This window comes from Tachypleus tridentatus, chromosome 1 (assembly GCF_004210375.1).
Source record: "Tachypleus tridentatus isolate NWPU-2018 chromosome 1, ASM421037v1, whole genome shotgun sequence".
NCBI classification, from domain to species: domain Eukaryota; kingdom Metazoa; phylum Arthropoda; class Merostomata; order Xiphosura; family Limulidae; genus Tachypleus; species Tachypleus tridentatus.
The window spans coordinates 17,595,631-17,610,213 of NC_134825.1; the positions used below are offsets into that span (position 1 = coordinate 17,595,631).

The following is a 14,583-nucleotide window of genomic DNA, read 5'->3' on the forward strand; positions in this document are numbered from 1 at the left end:
ATCTGTGGACCTGCCACCATCATTTTATTGTGGGTTACATTCTATTTTTAGTATAAAATGGACACTTGTACAAAATGCAGAACAGCAACATTTATTTTACATGCCAGTAAGCCACTAAGATATCATTGTCAGTTTCAATGTTAAGAAGAATGAAACATTTACTATTAGGTTTCTCAAGATAAGCCTACCAGCTTAGAAAGACACTATATGGAAAGCTCTAGTATCAAGAACAAAATATTTTTATATATTATAAGCTTTCATTAGTAGATATGCTTACTTCTCTTTCTTTCCAATATAGACTGCATCATAAAGATGTTCCATAACAGCCAAGTATCACATAATTATAGTCTTTCAGTATAGCAGTGTAACAAGAAAAAAACTCCAAACACGTTACAATCAGTTTGAAACTGTACCTAATACAGAAAAAAAATCTATAAAACAATGTAGACAAATATAAATCATACCTGAGGGGTCCTGGAGGTGTGATGGATATATTAAAGTCAAACGCTTCATTTTCTAAAAGTTCTTCCTCTGTAAAAACAACAAATATACATACTTCATCAACACACATTTGAGAAATTATGTTATGAAACACTAGGGGTCCAACTGGATCCCAATACAAAATTACCATTGTAGGAAGCTCTGGATTGAAATTTCATAAACAAATTACAACTTTTATTAGGGTTAACATGCAATGTGAATTGCATAAACGTGTATATATACACAAATATTCTAGAGGAAATGTGCTGATAATGCAAGAAATTAGAAAATTATATTTTTTCAGTGTACAAATAAGTTGTATTAAACCATCCCTTATGCACATAGTGTATCAAAAAGAATAGTAAAATTTAGTACACTCTAAAATTAAATTCATGACCCATCAATACATGATGAGATTATCACAGTACTACAAAATTCAACTCAAAGAAAACTGAACTGAAAGTGTACATTACCTTGTGTTTGACCAGACTCCACCAAATGTATTTTTATATATATATATATATACATATATAGGTTATGGATTCAAAATCTGACAAGTAGGTTCTTTATAACAATTATCAAACAAGGTTTATATAAAACAGTCATCACAGAAAACACTTGTTGAAGAACAAGATGTGCATACACGTTTACCACAATGATGTTATAAACAAACAGACAAGACAATACTATATGACTGTGGTGAATTATCCTCTACAAGATCCTATATAGTGATGTAATCATTTAGAAATGTTTCATGTGCTATAGGGCAAACAGCATGTATAGTAATGGTCAACGACAGTATGGAGTCCATGATTTTCAAACTCAAATGACTCCTTAATAATGGATGTCCCTGTTATTGTTACAAGGGACAACCGGGTAGTACAAGTCAAACCTCGATTACTATGCACAACTTAGATATGAACCAAATGATAAAAGTCACATACCACACATTCTAGAGACTGAACAGTCAGTCATGTGTTGTAAATATAATTTTAATAACATATTTAGAATAATCAACATGAAAGTGTGTAGAATACCCTTTAAAAAGTACAGTGACCAGGATGTCACACATCACTAAATGACAAAGATGTAACATGAAATTCTTTTTTTTTTTTTTCATCTTTGGGAACATTGCAACAAATATGAGATCAATTCAAAAGCAAGTTTGTTAATGGAGCTGGAAAAATGACTTGTGGATTTGAATCACTGTAAGGTATAATTTACTTTTCTGAAGCATGTTGAAAGATTCAGAATGGGTAAGATAACAACAGCTACAAAAAGCATTCCTCTGAACAAGAGATAGTACCAGTCAGGTCAGGTAAGAAACTGTGGTTACTCTATACCAAAACCAAAGTTTTAGGTAGAAAGGTGCAATTTGGCCACATAGAGAAGAACTGAACAGCAGTGAAGCTACTGGTACTAAATGTCAGTACGAAAAAAACACTAAACATTCATAGTTACCAAAGAAAGGTTTTCCCAAGATAGCACCAATAATGGTTTTCCATAAGTCATCATAATAGGGAAAAACCAGTTGTATTGGTTAAAATGAAGCAATAAGAATCTGGCACATTGAGTAATGATTTTGGCAAGTTCCTGAAGAAGGTGAGAGAAATATAACCATGAAGAATGAGGTGTTTCTAAAATTGAATCAGAAATCCACTACTAAACTCCTTGTATCTGAGGCTGGGAAGCAGTAGAATAGGAAATGATAGCTATTCACATTGCCATTGAAAACTCAGATGGTGGAGGATCCACTCCGATCTTGATGAAGATTCTGCCACCTACACATCATTTACAAGTAAGAAACAATGCTTTCAGTTATCTATTTCCATATATGTAATGTTAGAATGATCTTGTTCAGAGGTGATTCATTTAAACCTCTGCTTTCAGGAATCCTTCCCGAGCACTAAACTGGGTGTTAGTGCTCTTCTCTCTGGTTTCTTTTGAGTGGAGTTCTTGTTCCATACAGGTTTTTATCTGTTGTATATCCTCACAAGCTACACTTGAAAAACCTACTGTTTTGTGGTATATATCCTCCATTATGCATAATCATTTGTATAACAAATACTTTAAGTTCTTCTACACTATCTATAGTAGAGGTTGATGTTTCAGAACTAATTGAACTGATGTTGCTGTAACTCTGAGTTAGTGTCTTCAGTTGTTTTCCTGCAACTTTATTGGGTTCAAGTTCCATTTAAACCCCAGTCTTCATATCCTCATCTGTTGTATGATCTACAAGTTAGTCAGTTACAAGTGAATCAGTCATTTCATGAATAATGTTTGGAACAGATAAATAGGCAAGCCTTTCAAAATCTTCTGCAAGACTGGCTAATATTTCTTCTTTTCTCCATACACTGTTACATAAAATTGCTCTGGGAATTTTCTTGTGATGGTCACTCTAAACCTATTTGATGAGGTAGTTGTTAAAGCTTGCGCATGGCTCTCAACTAAAAGGTTACTAAAGATTGTTAAATCTGATACTTGTTTGTACAGGCAGCAGAACAAATCAATTGTTCAATATTCCATCTTTTTACTTTCAAAGTTATTTTAAATTATGCCTTCCATGGTACCTTTCCATCATATTCTGTTTGTTTTTCAATTGGGTCATGTTGATGAATTGGCCAGATAAATTCTGGAACTGCATTTAGTAGTGACATGACCTGAATAGTCCAGGAAGATGCCACAACAGCAGTAATAATAGATGTAGACAAAGTAAGTTTTGCTATTTTGTAAAAGACGATGTGTTAAAATGGTATCACTGATTTAATCTTTGCATTTAATAATTAGTTTTTCTATCATTGATACTGTTTTCTAATTCATTTGATGTATTTTGGTATTTCTTCAATTTTGTCATTACAGAATTTCTGTATCACTTTATTATTTTTATTGTTATAATCTCTTCGTACACCTTGTACATTTTTCTTTTAACTCATTTCTTAAATTCCTCTCTCTCAGCTATTGGTTTTATTTTAACTACCTGTCATGTCTTTCAAATATTCTGTACTGTTTTGTTGTTCTTTTAATTGTGGTGGTGATGAGTTTGGCAACCAGGCTATCTGTGCCAAACATCCAGTAAAAGTTAAAAGAAAGGAAAAGTATTAAAATTCATAAAAATGAATCAAGCTAAAACAAAACAAGGTTTAATTTTTGAATTAAACCTTAAACAGCATGAAATCCAATTTTTTTATATCTAGTTCACAGCAGTAAGAGAAACTACAGTAATACAAGTTGTGAAGGATTTCTGTAGCACAAGTTGAATTATCATACCTCACCAGGATGACTAACAAGTAAATACAAACATCAACATTAGTCACCTGAATTTGTCCTTTCCAGTCCTGGTTTTGAGTTATTTGACACTACGGCCATTTTCTAATTTCCTATTGAACTTGTTGTACCTCAAAAAGCAATCATAAAAAAGGTCTAATTTATGAATGAAAAACTTAGTTTTAAAAATGTCAATGGCCTTTAAAAAACTAAAAACATTTGTAGGGTGGATACTGTTAACATCGTCGATGACAGTGTCCAACGTTATGGGTAAACCTTGGGACCAAACATGTCTAAAGAGGTGCCGTCATTGAGAGTTGTAACGATGGCAAGACAGTAAAATGTGGCTTACTGTGACCTGAGTGTCACACAGACAACACATTGGGGCATTAGTCCCAGATAAAGAAAACAATGAGTTAAAAAACTGTGACCAATGCATAGTCTAGTTAGGACAACTTCATTTTTCCAATCCTTAAGAAAACAAGACAACCAGAGTCCAATAGAAGGTTTTATTTGGAAAAGCTTGTTTTCACATTGCTCACTCCAAGTTGACTGCCAACTGGCATGGAGCTACTAAGCCTTGAACACAGGACCATAGTCTGTGTGGAACAGGCATAGCAGTGATAGTGCCAGAGCAGACAGACTTTGCTGCAGTGTCGGCAAGCTCTTTCCCACGAATACCAACATGGCCTTGTATCCAGAAGAACTAGATAGAAGTAGATGTTAAAGGAAAATGAATCAGTCATTTTTGAATATAAGTGAGAACTGACATGAAGCAATTCCATAGCTAAGTGAATCATTACAAATAGCACAGTTCATGTACTGCATAGCTTCCATATGATCCAGGGCAAGAGAAATGGCATACAGTTCAGCAATGAACACAGAAACTGTAGAAGGGATTCTTTGTGCAACAACCAAACCACAGTAAACCATGGCAGAGCCCACAGAATCACCTGATTTCGAACCATCCATATAAATGAAAAGGAAAGGATGGTTCAAAAAATGTTCAGCATATAGAAGGTGATACTTCCAATTGGGAGTACCTGTCTTCTTCAGATAACTCAAAGAAAAGCCACCTTTGGGGATGATAATTAGCCATTGGAAGATGGGCTGATCAGTAGAAACAGCTATGTTATCCAAGGACTGACCCAATTCATCCAAATGCACCTGGATACAAAGGCCAAAAGGAACAATGGCAGACCATCTATTATGAAAATGTGTGGCCCACTGAGGAAGGAAAACACAACCCCATGCTGTGGTAAAGATCAAAGTTTTAAAGTATACATTATAGACAGTTGTAAACAATAAAATTGTAGAGGGGGTTCATGGGACTTCATTTACAAACTCTGGACTGGAGAAGGGCAGAAGGCCCCTATGCAAAGCTGAAACCCCTGATGGTGAACAGGGTCCAACATTTTCAAGGCTGAAGTCCTGGCAGAGCCACAGATCAAAACCCATAGTCTAGTTTTTATTGAATAAATGCATGATAGATTGTTAGCATGGAACATCGATCCACCCCCAAAGAGGTGGAAGAGATGACATAGAGTCTGTTCAGTGCCCTTGTACACTTGACACATAGCTGCTTGATGTGTGGAATAAAGGTCAGCTTATAATCAAACATAAGCCCCAAGAACTTTACCGCAGAGACCACAGGAAGCACAACTTCACCAATACAGAGTTCATGACCAGGGTGAATACTCTGTTGACAGCAAAAGTGCATACTGTACCTCCACGTTATATCATAAGATTTCTAAAGGTTACAAACTACAGAAAACAAGATGTTGTTTAAGAAAGGTTTTCCTGATTAATGTTTCAAGTCAAATCAAGTGGTCCATGGTGGAAAGCTATCTTAAAAACCCACACTGAGTGGGTAAGAGGAGGTTGTTTGGTTCCTTGAATCAAACAAGATGAGCATTAACCATCCTGTCCAAGATCTTACAGAGACAGTAGTTCAAAGGAATTTTGGGATCCTTCTCAGGTTTAAGAAAAAGGAGTGCAATAGCATAGGGCTGCCAAGCATCAGGAAAAACCTTCTCCTGCCAGATCTGGCTAAAAACAAACAATCAGAAGAATAGCAGGAGAGAGATGACACCATATTGTAATGTATATCATCAGGTCTGACTGATGTACTGTCAGACCAATGAAGAGCATATTTAAGTTCCACCAGTGTAAGGGGGTGATTATATTCATATGGATGATCAGCCTGAAAGGAAAGAGGTGATCATTCTGCCCATGTTTTGATGGCTAAGAAAATAGGGGATGAAGCAGAAGTGCTAGATGCATGAGAAAAGCTTTCCTTGAGAGTACTGGTGATGCTCTGGGTATCAGCAACTTCCTGGCCATCAGAGAACAAGATTGAAAGGGGGGCTGAAGTATACTGGCAACTAGCATTTTGAATTTTGTCCCATATGATTTTCAACTGGTAGTAGAAGAAATGCTAGAGGTGTATTTAATCCAGAATTTCTTCTGGCTTTGATAACTGACCTGCTGAGCATGATCAATGGCCTGCTGAAATACAATCAGTTTTAAAGTGTGGGATATCTACAAAATGTATTCTAAGCTCATTTTTGAGCTTTTCTTGTCATGCGGCAGGCAGGATTCCACCAAGGATGAGGATACTGTGGGAAACATGTTGAGGGTTTAGGAATGAAGATCTATCAACCTCCATGGATCTGCCCTGGGTCAGGTAGGCAGGTCTCTGTCTGTGGGCAGAGATTGCAATGATTGAGGGCATGAACGAATGGTCAATATACTTTTCAGGGCTGCAGAAGATGATGGACCTGAGGAAACATTTGAACCTGAAGGAATTGAAATTAGGCAGTCACTGGAAGGAGTGGTAGGGACAGAGATGGAAGTAGACATAGATGCATCAACTTTTTCAATTATGGATGGCACAATATTCTTCAATGTTTTGCAAACAACTCTGGTGGAGGCATGGAAAGATCTGTCTGTTCTCCCACTGTGGTAATGGAATGGAGTGTAGCATCATATGTCTGAGATAGAGTTGGGGATAATAATTTCCAACCTCTGAGTAGGTGATATTATTAACAGTCTTTAAGCATTGCATCTCTTTCTCTTCTACCCATTTAGGACACAAAATAGAGTAAGAGAGGTGTTGGCCACTACATTTAACATAGGGTGGTTCCAAGTTGCACTTTTAAGCATTGTGGCCTTTACCACCACACCAAGCACATATCAAAGAACCACATGATGTTTTTGAGTGACCAAACTGCTGACACTGGAAACATCTGAGAGGGTTAGGAATGTAAGGCTGTACCTTACAGTTCAGATAACCTGCTTTGACTGTGGCAGAAGGATGTGGTGATGTAAACCTTAATATCAGAACATTGGTAGGTCCATAATTCTGTCTTTACAAACGAAGATTCAGTGTACCATAGTAATGCCTTGGCTGGAGAAACCAGCAAGAATTTCCAATGCTGGAATGTTCTTTAAATCCCTCTCAACTATAACTCCTCTGGAAGAATTCAAAGTTGCATGGGGAGTAACCCTCAATGAGTACATTTGATTTCAAGAGAAGTTTGGTATGTTGTGGTGAAGATGTTTCAACCAAAATGTTTTCAGAATGCAAATTCTTTACTGACTTTGGGGAGCCAGCAAGTCCCTCTAATCCCTTCTGAATGAAAAATGAAGACATCTGCCCCACTGATTTCTCAGATATGGAATAAAGAATCGGAAATTAAGGTGTAAAATCTAGCTGTAATATTAATGGTACAACAGAGTCATCCATGCATGGTCATCTTCCAATGGTATGTTTTTATCATTTTTATTTATTTTGTTAGAAAGAGTATCCATAATAAAGAAGCTACATTTCAATGTCCATTGATCCCACCCACCATGGAGCCCTATGAGTGGATGAACTGGTGTCAAACAAAGTAGCAATGTCAGGATTTTGTGAGCACTATACCCAAACACCAGCAGCAGATAAAATATCCACAATGCCTGTTAAGAACATTCAACACTGGTACTTGATTGACCCTATCCCAAGTGGATCAGCCAATTGACCCTAAAGAAGCTACCCCAAGGCAGCCCATCTACAGGAATTCAAGGCCAAAGTGGTGTGTTAGTGTTGGATGTTTAGATCCCAAGTAGGTAAACTTACAGGAATACACACCAAGGAGTCTTAATTGTTTCAACACCTCCAGCAAAGCCTCAATCTTGCCTCTGAATCTGGTTGTCATGGTGATATTGATGCAGGACATATTTTGATTTTTACCAAAATAGCGTTTGTGTGCCGAATGGTTTTATTTTACATTAACTGGTGCAAATATTACAAAGTATAGTCAATGTGATGATAAATTAGTAACAGGCTATTATCACTTGTACACAGTTATTGGTCCTCTTCACAAATATCATTTTCAGTTTCATAGACATTCACTCAAATACATTTGCACAATTTCATGTTTGATAAACTGTATAACTAAATATACACTTTAACTAACAGTGATCTGAATACTTCATTAACTTCTCAATCACTGAACGAACTTAATTTGGTTCAATATTTCACTGAACCTCATATTTATAATGTATCCTTGTATCCAATTCTAGATATTTTGCAGTCTCTTCATCATTATATTATCATGTTTACCAGCAGTTCCCTCTAGTGAACAAACAAGTTATAACATTTAAAACTCAGCTTGTAAAGGATTTTTACTACAGTTATTTTTTGTGAATTTCTGAAGCTTTTACTGTGCCAGTTGAAATGAAAGGTGATTTCCATGCTAGGAGTAAAAATATTTTATTTCATGGTTTTCATATTTTATATCTGTAACTTCTGTAGCCTCCTAAATGAACATCAAAATATTTTTTATCTGTTTATTTTGCACCCACTAGAACAGTAATTATCACATCAAACACAATGCACCGACTGATTATGTTGTCCCATGGACAGCAATCCAGTTATCTATGACCCAGGCCTTGCTGTCTAGTCTTAGTTAAGCTTACACACAAGGATTTAACAAAGCCAACCCTTACCATTTAAATATTTATAAAGTTTATACTCTCTTAAGTTCACTGCTTCCACTTCATCTTAAGACAAACCAATCCAAAGGCTAACTTACCTCTTAGAAAAACAAACATTTGTGGTACTTACTCAATACTCAAGTTCTTTTGCACTCAAGTAACTACTTTTTTTCCATTTTCTCATTGAATCTCACAAATTTGGGTACCCCCTCCAAAAAAAAAAAAAGACTTCATGTACCTTTCAAATATGCATTTTAGAATGTGATAATATACTAGCCACTAGTACAGAATGTGCAAAAGCTATTATAATTTAGTCAAGTTTTTAAATTAGCTGGAAATATGTTTTACAAAAATCCCCTTTTATTTTCAGGGCAACAAGATATGATCATCACATACCAAGCAATTCAACTGACTAACAGTTTATGGCTCATCAGCTAAACAACAACCTGCAAGATTTATGTAAAAGAATATTTGCTCTTTCAACTGCTTATAAACATGTCCATTGGTTATGTGAATTTAATTAATTAGCAAACAATTTCAAAACTCAGAGTGGAAGGTCTTGTCTGATGGACTTGGCAAATTTACTGATATAACAATAAAAACAAAATCAAGAATGTCGAAAAGTTAAAAGTTTGGATTTTTGTCTGTAATTAAAGTTTGTTTCTAATCCCTTAGAAACTACAGCAACCTATTTTTGATCTCAAGTTGAGAAATCAGAGATTATATGTATCTACATATAAACTGAGACTTACTTAATATGGATGTATTAAGATTATTTATTCTCACAGAGATTTTGTAGCCAGTCACACTGATTGCCATATTGTCCCTCTACTGCTAAACTAGCTTTTTAAATGTCTGACCATTTAATGGAAATGTTGGATGAGTGCTACAGAAAATATTTTGAAAAAGGACATTAAAACTTGATGGCTAACAATAAGATGTTGAATTTTTATTAATGAAAAGACTGTTTGTTCTAAGCTCTCATCACATTCAGTGAATTAGATAATCGTCACCAGGTGAGATAACAGAGAAGTCAATAATCAAGATACCAGTATTCTGGAAGTTAAAGTTAAAGGGAAAAATTCCCTACTTTCTTTTTTTCCACTTTCTTCTTTTCTCATTTTGCCTGACTTCAAGCTTTGTGGCCACCCCTTCCAACATCATATTATTAATCACAATTGTATAACTGCTAGAAACTTATAATTAATATGATTCATACATTTATTTTTGTCAGTTAAGTTGTATCAATATAGTTTTCACATTACAAATGAACACTATAGGATTACTCCTTCTTGTGGAATAATGATAACCTTACCGTCTTCAACAAGTCTCCAGCAACTATTTTTATCTGTACTTGAGTGGATATCAACAGGACTCTTTTGTTCATTCTCTGGTTTGAAACAAACATTACCACATACAGATTGACTACAGGATATAGAAGAAATCTTGTCTGGTTTATAGGAAGTCAAATGCTGAGTGCTCTTTTCTTGTTCTTCAGGTGTGGTATCCTTCTGTTTTTCATAACTGGGACATTCTGGACTGCTGTTAGGTTCATCTGCAATATCAATGAGTTTACCACATAAGGGAGATTTATACAATGGTCCAGCAGTGGGCACTTTTGACAATTTTTCATTTGATGGCAGAAAAATAGGTCATCATTGTCAGTCTCTGAAGTACATGTATCTAACATGTTTGTACAATGTTCTGCTGTGTCATCTTTTGTTTTATTTATTGAAGAGTCCTTTGGCAAGCTCAGTTGAGATAAGTTTGTAGTTGAGGTATCCGACATGTTGAATTCAACCAGTATTCCTGTAGCACAATCTAATAAAATAAAGGTGTTACAACTATAACATTTTCAGTAATACTTTGAAAGCAATACAGAGCAAGATCACACACAACAAGTTGCTTTTATATGGACAAAAAAACTGGAATCAAAATATAAAACATGAAACTTCAAAATATTTCTTGATGAAAAACATTATGTAATGTACATGGAATTAATAATTTCCTGAAAATGAATGGTAGGTTTAATTTTTTTTCTTCAGTTGATGTGCATGGACAGTTTTAAACTAAATGGATATGAAAGGTTAAAAACTGTATTATTCCATGTTGTATGTTATGTTACATTAAATGTTTATAAGACTATTTCTTATATTTTTGTTAACTCAGTTGTACATGCATACCATGTATAATATATAAAATAACTTACCATTCATTCTGAAGATTTTTTGTAGCCACCAATAGTTCTGAGAGAAATAACCTGAGAAAATACAAGTGGAAAAAGAGGTATCTAGAATGAGTTGGTTTCACTTCCAAAGTTTCAGTACAGATTACATTTCATATTACTTGTAAAACTTCACTGACGATTAACTATTAATTTACGATAAATCTGTGTCACTTGCAGAGATACTGTCCCTGCTTTTTGATATATATAATAATATATCACTTTTTGCAAGCTACACACAGTAACTCCCATTAGTTTGTAATACGACTGGTACTACCTGTTACCGAATTAAACCAGCTACTATTTTATTTTTGCATATGAATTCTAAGCTATAGATAGTCGTGTAATTTAACGTCTTAAGAGATAATCCTGATTTCAAATTCTACATTTACGATACCTGACTAAATCTTTAAGTTCAATATAAACTAACCCCAATCAAGATCGAATAAAAGTTTAAAACTTTTAAATTTAAATTTAACGTAAAACTATACCACTTAAAAAGAATATGAAACTCACGTTTATTTATGCCAAGCTAATGTTTCTATCATAAGTCAAAAAACACAGTTTTTTGTTATACCGCAAGTGAAAGTCATTTGTAAAATCATCGTTAACCAAAATAAGACATATATTATAAATATTCATAACAGTATCAACATTTCGTCAAATAACCTATTTATATCTAGACCCAAAAGCTTAGATAAAATCGTAGCATTTATAAGTAATTTGTAATTACCTCGTTACCGTTGCGTTTCAATATGATTGGACCACAAACTATCGTTCTATTTCGTCCATTTCTCGCCGTTATCTTTTGGTGGAATAACCAAAAGCTAGAAAATACATGAAACTACTACTAGCGCCATTTTGTGTCCATTTTAAATTTATAATGCTAGTAATCATTTATCTTTCAAACGAGTTTAAATTTATGATTCAAACTGATTACACAAAATCAATATAAAATACATTTTCGGTTGCATGTGGTCTCCAGATTTAGATTTACAATTGAATTTCTATGCTTTGATACAAAAGATAATGGCAAACAAGATGTTGTAGAGAGCCCGGCGACATTTAATAACTTTATTTAGTCTCTTTTTCCTTCGGCCAGGCATGGCCAAGTGTGTCAAAGCGTTCGATTCGTAATCAGAGGGTCGCGGGTTCGAATCCTCGTCGCACCAAACATGCTCGCTCTTTCAGCCGTGAGGGCGTTATAATATGACAGTGAATCCCATTTTTCGTTGGTAAAAAAGTGGCCCAAGAGTTGGCGGTGGATGATGATGACTAGCTGTCTTACACTGCTAAATTAAGAACAGCTAGCGCAGTTAGCCCTCGAGTAGCTTTGCGCGAAATTCAAAAACAAACTCTTTCCCTTCTTAAATAAAATGAACTAGTGAAAATAACTAGTCAGTAGAAAACAACATTTCATGTAGTTACTTCTAAACGAGTGTGAAAACAAACAAACAAAATATAACTGAACTCAATGGGAATTTTGTTTGATGAAAGAGAAAACAACGTGAAAGTTGCTTATTCTTCCCAACAAGTATTCAGGAACAATTGTACCCCTTCAACCTCGCTCATGGGAAAAGGTTTACAAATATATATATATTTTTTACTTCTTGCAATCATATTGGTGGAAAGAAAGTCGGAGAAGACGCAAAGATCTAGTACAGCGACGTGAAGAGACACACACTATGACCAAAGTATTCATTACCACCATGTATTACTTTTAAAGTTTAAAGATTAAAGGAACCAATTTATGCTAACATTATGATTTTCAAAACGAAACCATCGAAAGATAGAGGTTCTTTTCATGGGGGATTTGGATCCAATGCCTATGATAATTTAATTTTTAGGAAAACCAGATTACTTGGAAAAACCTCACTTTCATAGAACAGACCCTGAACAATATATTTATCCTGTGCCCTGGCTGTGGAAGAAAACGCAATAGTTAAAAACCACAAGATATAATATAATATTTGAAATTCAACATTTTATGGGTGTTTTGGTTGCTCTGTGTTCTTTTGTGTGCAGTACAGGTTGTAGGGAGATGGGTGTTTAAGGGGAGCGCTTATAACTGTATGTAATGTAACTGTAAGTTTGTTTCTTTTCTCCGCTTTGTAGGCTAGCTTAGCAAGACCATTTCTTAAAGAAGATATGTTACTAATTATATGCAGATATTTTACGAGAGTGAGTTTTGGGAGCCTTAGGGCTGATATGATTGTTCTGTTTAGTTCCAGTTGTAGTTTTTGAATATTATTTTTTAGCATTTTGAGTGTTATTTGACAGCCGTATTCTGTGAGAGGGCATATAATTGTTTTGTATATTTTTAGTAATGTCTCTGATGTACAACCAATGTGTTTGCAACCAATGAGTCTGGTATAATCAACAAGTTGATTGAGGCATGTATGTTTTGGATATGGTTATCTCATGTTAGACATATGTCAAAGGTAATAACGATAAATTTAATAGTATTATATATGTAAAAACGGCTGGTATAGGTAGAAAAAGCACTATGAAGAGGAGCGAACACTGCAAAGCAAATAAACACAACGTAACCATAGAAAACAGAAAACACCCAAATACTAAATAAAGAAATAAACATAAACAAACGCAAACATAAAGAAGCCGTACTTATACAACAACCCAAGCTCAAAATAAATTAATACAAGGGAATCCCTTTATACCTATATTGATAAATATAATCCAACATCTAAGCATGCCCTCTAGATTCCAACACTCAACTACACAACCGTCTTCAAACATGTGGTTAGCTACCGGTCAGTTATATCTTTTTTTCTTTGTGAACCTGACGATGATCAAAGAAGGTCAAAACGTTGTTTGCTCCTCTACATAGAGCTTTCTCCACCATACCAGCCGTTTTTTACATATACATTTTTCTCTACAAGTGGGTTTTTTCGTCATCACAGAAATTTAATAGTATTGTTTATTTCTATTTCTGTTTCTCCTAGCTTTAATCTAATTTTTTTCAGAGTTTTCATGTGCTTTCGTAGCCTTTTGAAAAAAAAGGAACTACATGTGTTTTTATTGTGTATAATATACCACGCCATATGCTGGACCATTTTAGAATTAAACTGAATGATTTTTGAACTTCTGCCGTGGCAACTAATGTATTTTTAGATATGCTCCTAACAACTATATCGTCAGCATATAGGAATGATATGTGTATGTTAAATTGGGGAATGGGATACCATTTACAAAAATTATGTATAGGGGTAACGAAAGAACTGGAAGATATCATTCGCAGATAGATTTTGTTAATCTCTTGAGATGTTATGTTCTTTGTTGATGCATTTTGGAAGTTTGTTAGTAAATTATAAAGGTCTATTCGATATCATTTTTCCATTAGTTTGCCAAGACAGTTTAATAAACTAATGAGGTGGATGCTATTGAGATTAGATCTGCTGTTTAGTTTTTTGAATTACGGTGATTGTTGCTTTTTTTTTCCATGTACCCTGATTGTAACCAGTTAAAAATGATAATATGGTTGTGTTCATCAGGTGAATTAAAAGTACGTCTGAAAAATTTTTCACAACAATATTTCTTATTCCATCGTAGTCAGGAACCAAATGTTTATTAATTTGATTTTATAATTAATTATTCAGGTGTGACTTTTCTACTCA

General features: G+C 34.6%; 1 protein-coding gene across 2 annotated transcripts in view; it reads right to left on the minus strand.

Moving 5' to 3' along the window:
• Positions 1-11,794, minus strand: part of LOC143244038 (uncharacterized) — a 53,549-nt gene extending 41,755 nt beyond the window's left edge. Inside the window, exons 1-4 of one of the 2 annotated variants that reach the window (XM_076488027.1) lie at positions 11,682-11,794; positions 10,934-10,984; positions 10,040-10,545; positions 465-531 (exon numbers count right to left, since the gene is read on the minus strand). The gene's annotated coding sequence lies outside the window, so the exon portion shown is untranslated. Of the gene's footprint in view, positions 1-464; positions 532-10,039; positions 10,546-10,933; positions 10,985-11,464 lie in introns of both variants that reach the window. The other variant, XM_076488017.1, reaches the window with a different exon arrangement.
• Positions 11,795-14,583: the final 2,789 nt, after the last annotated feature.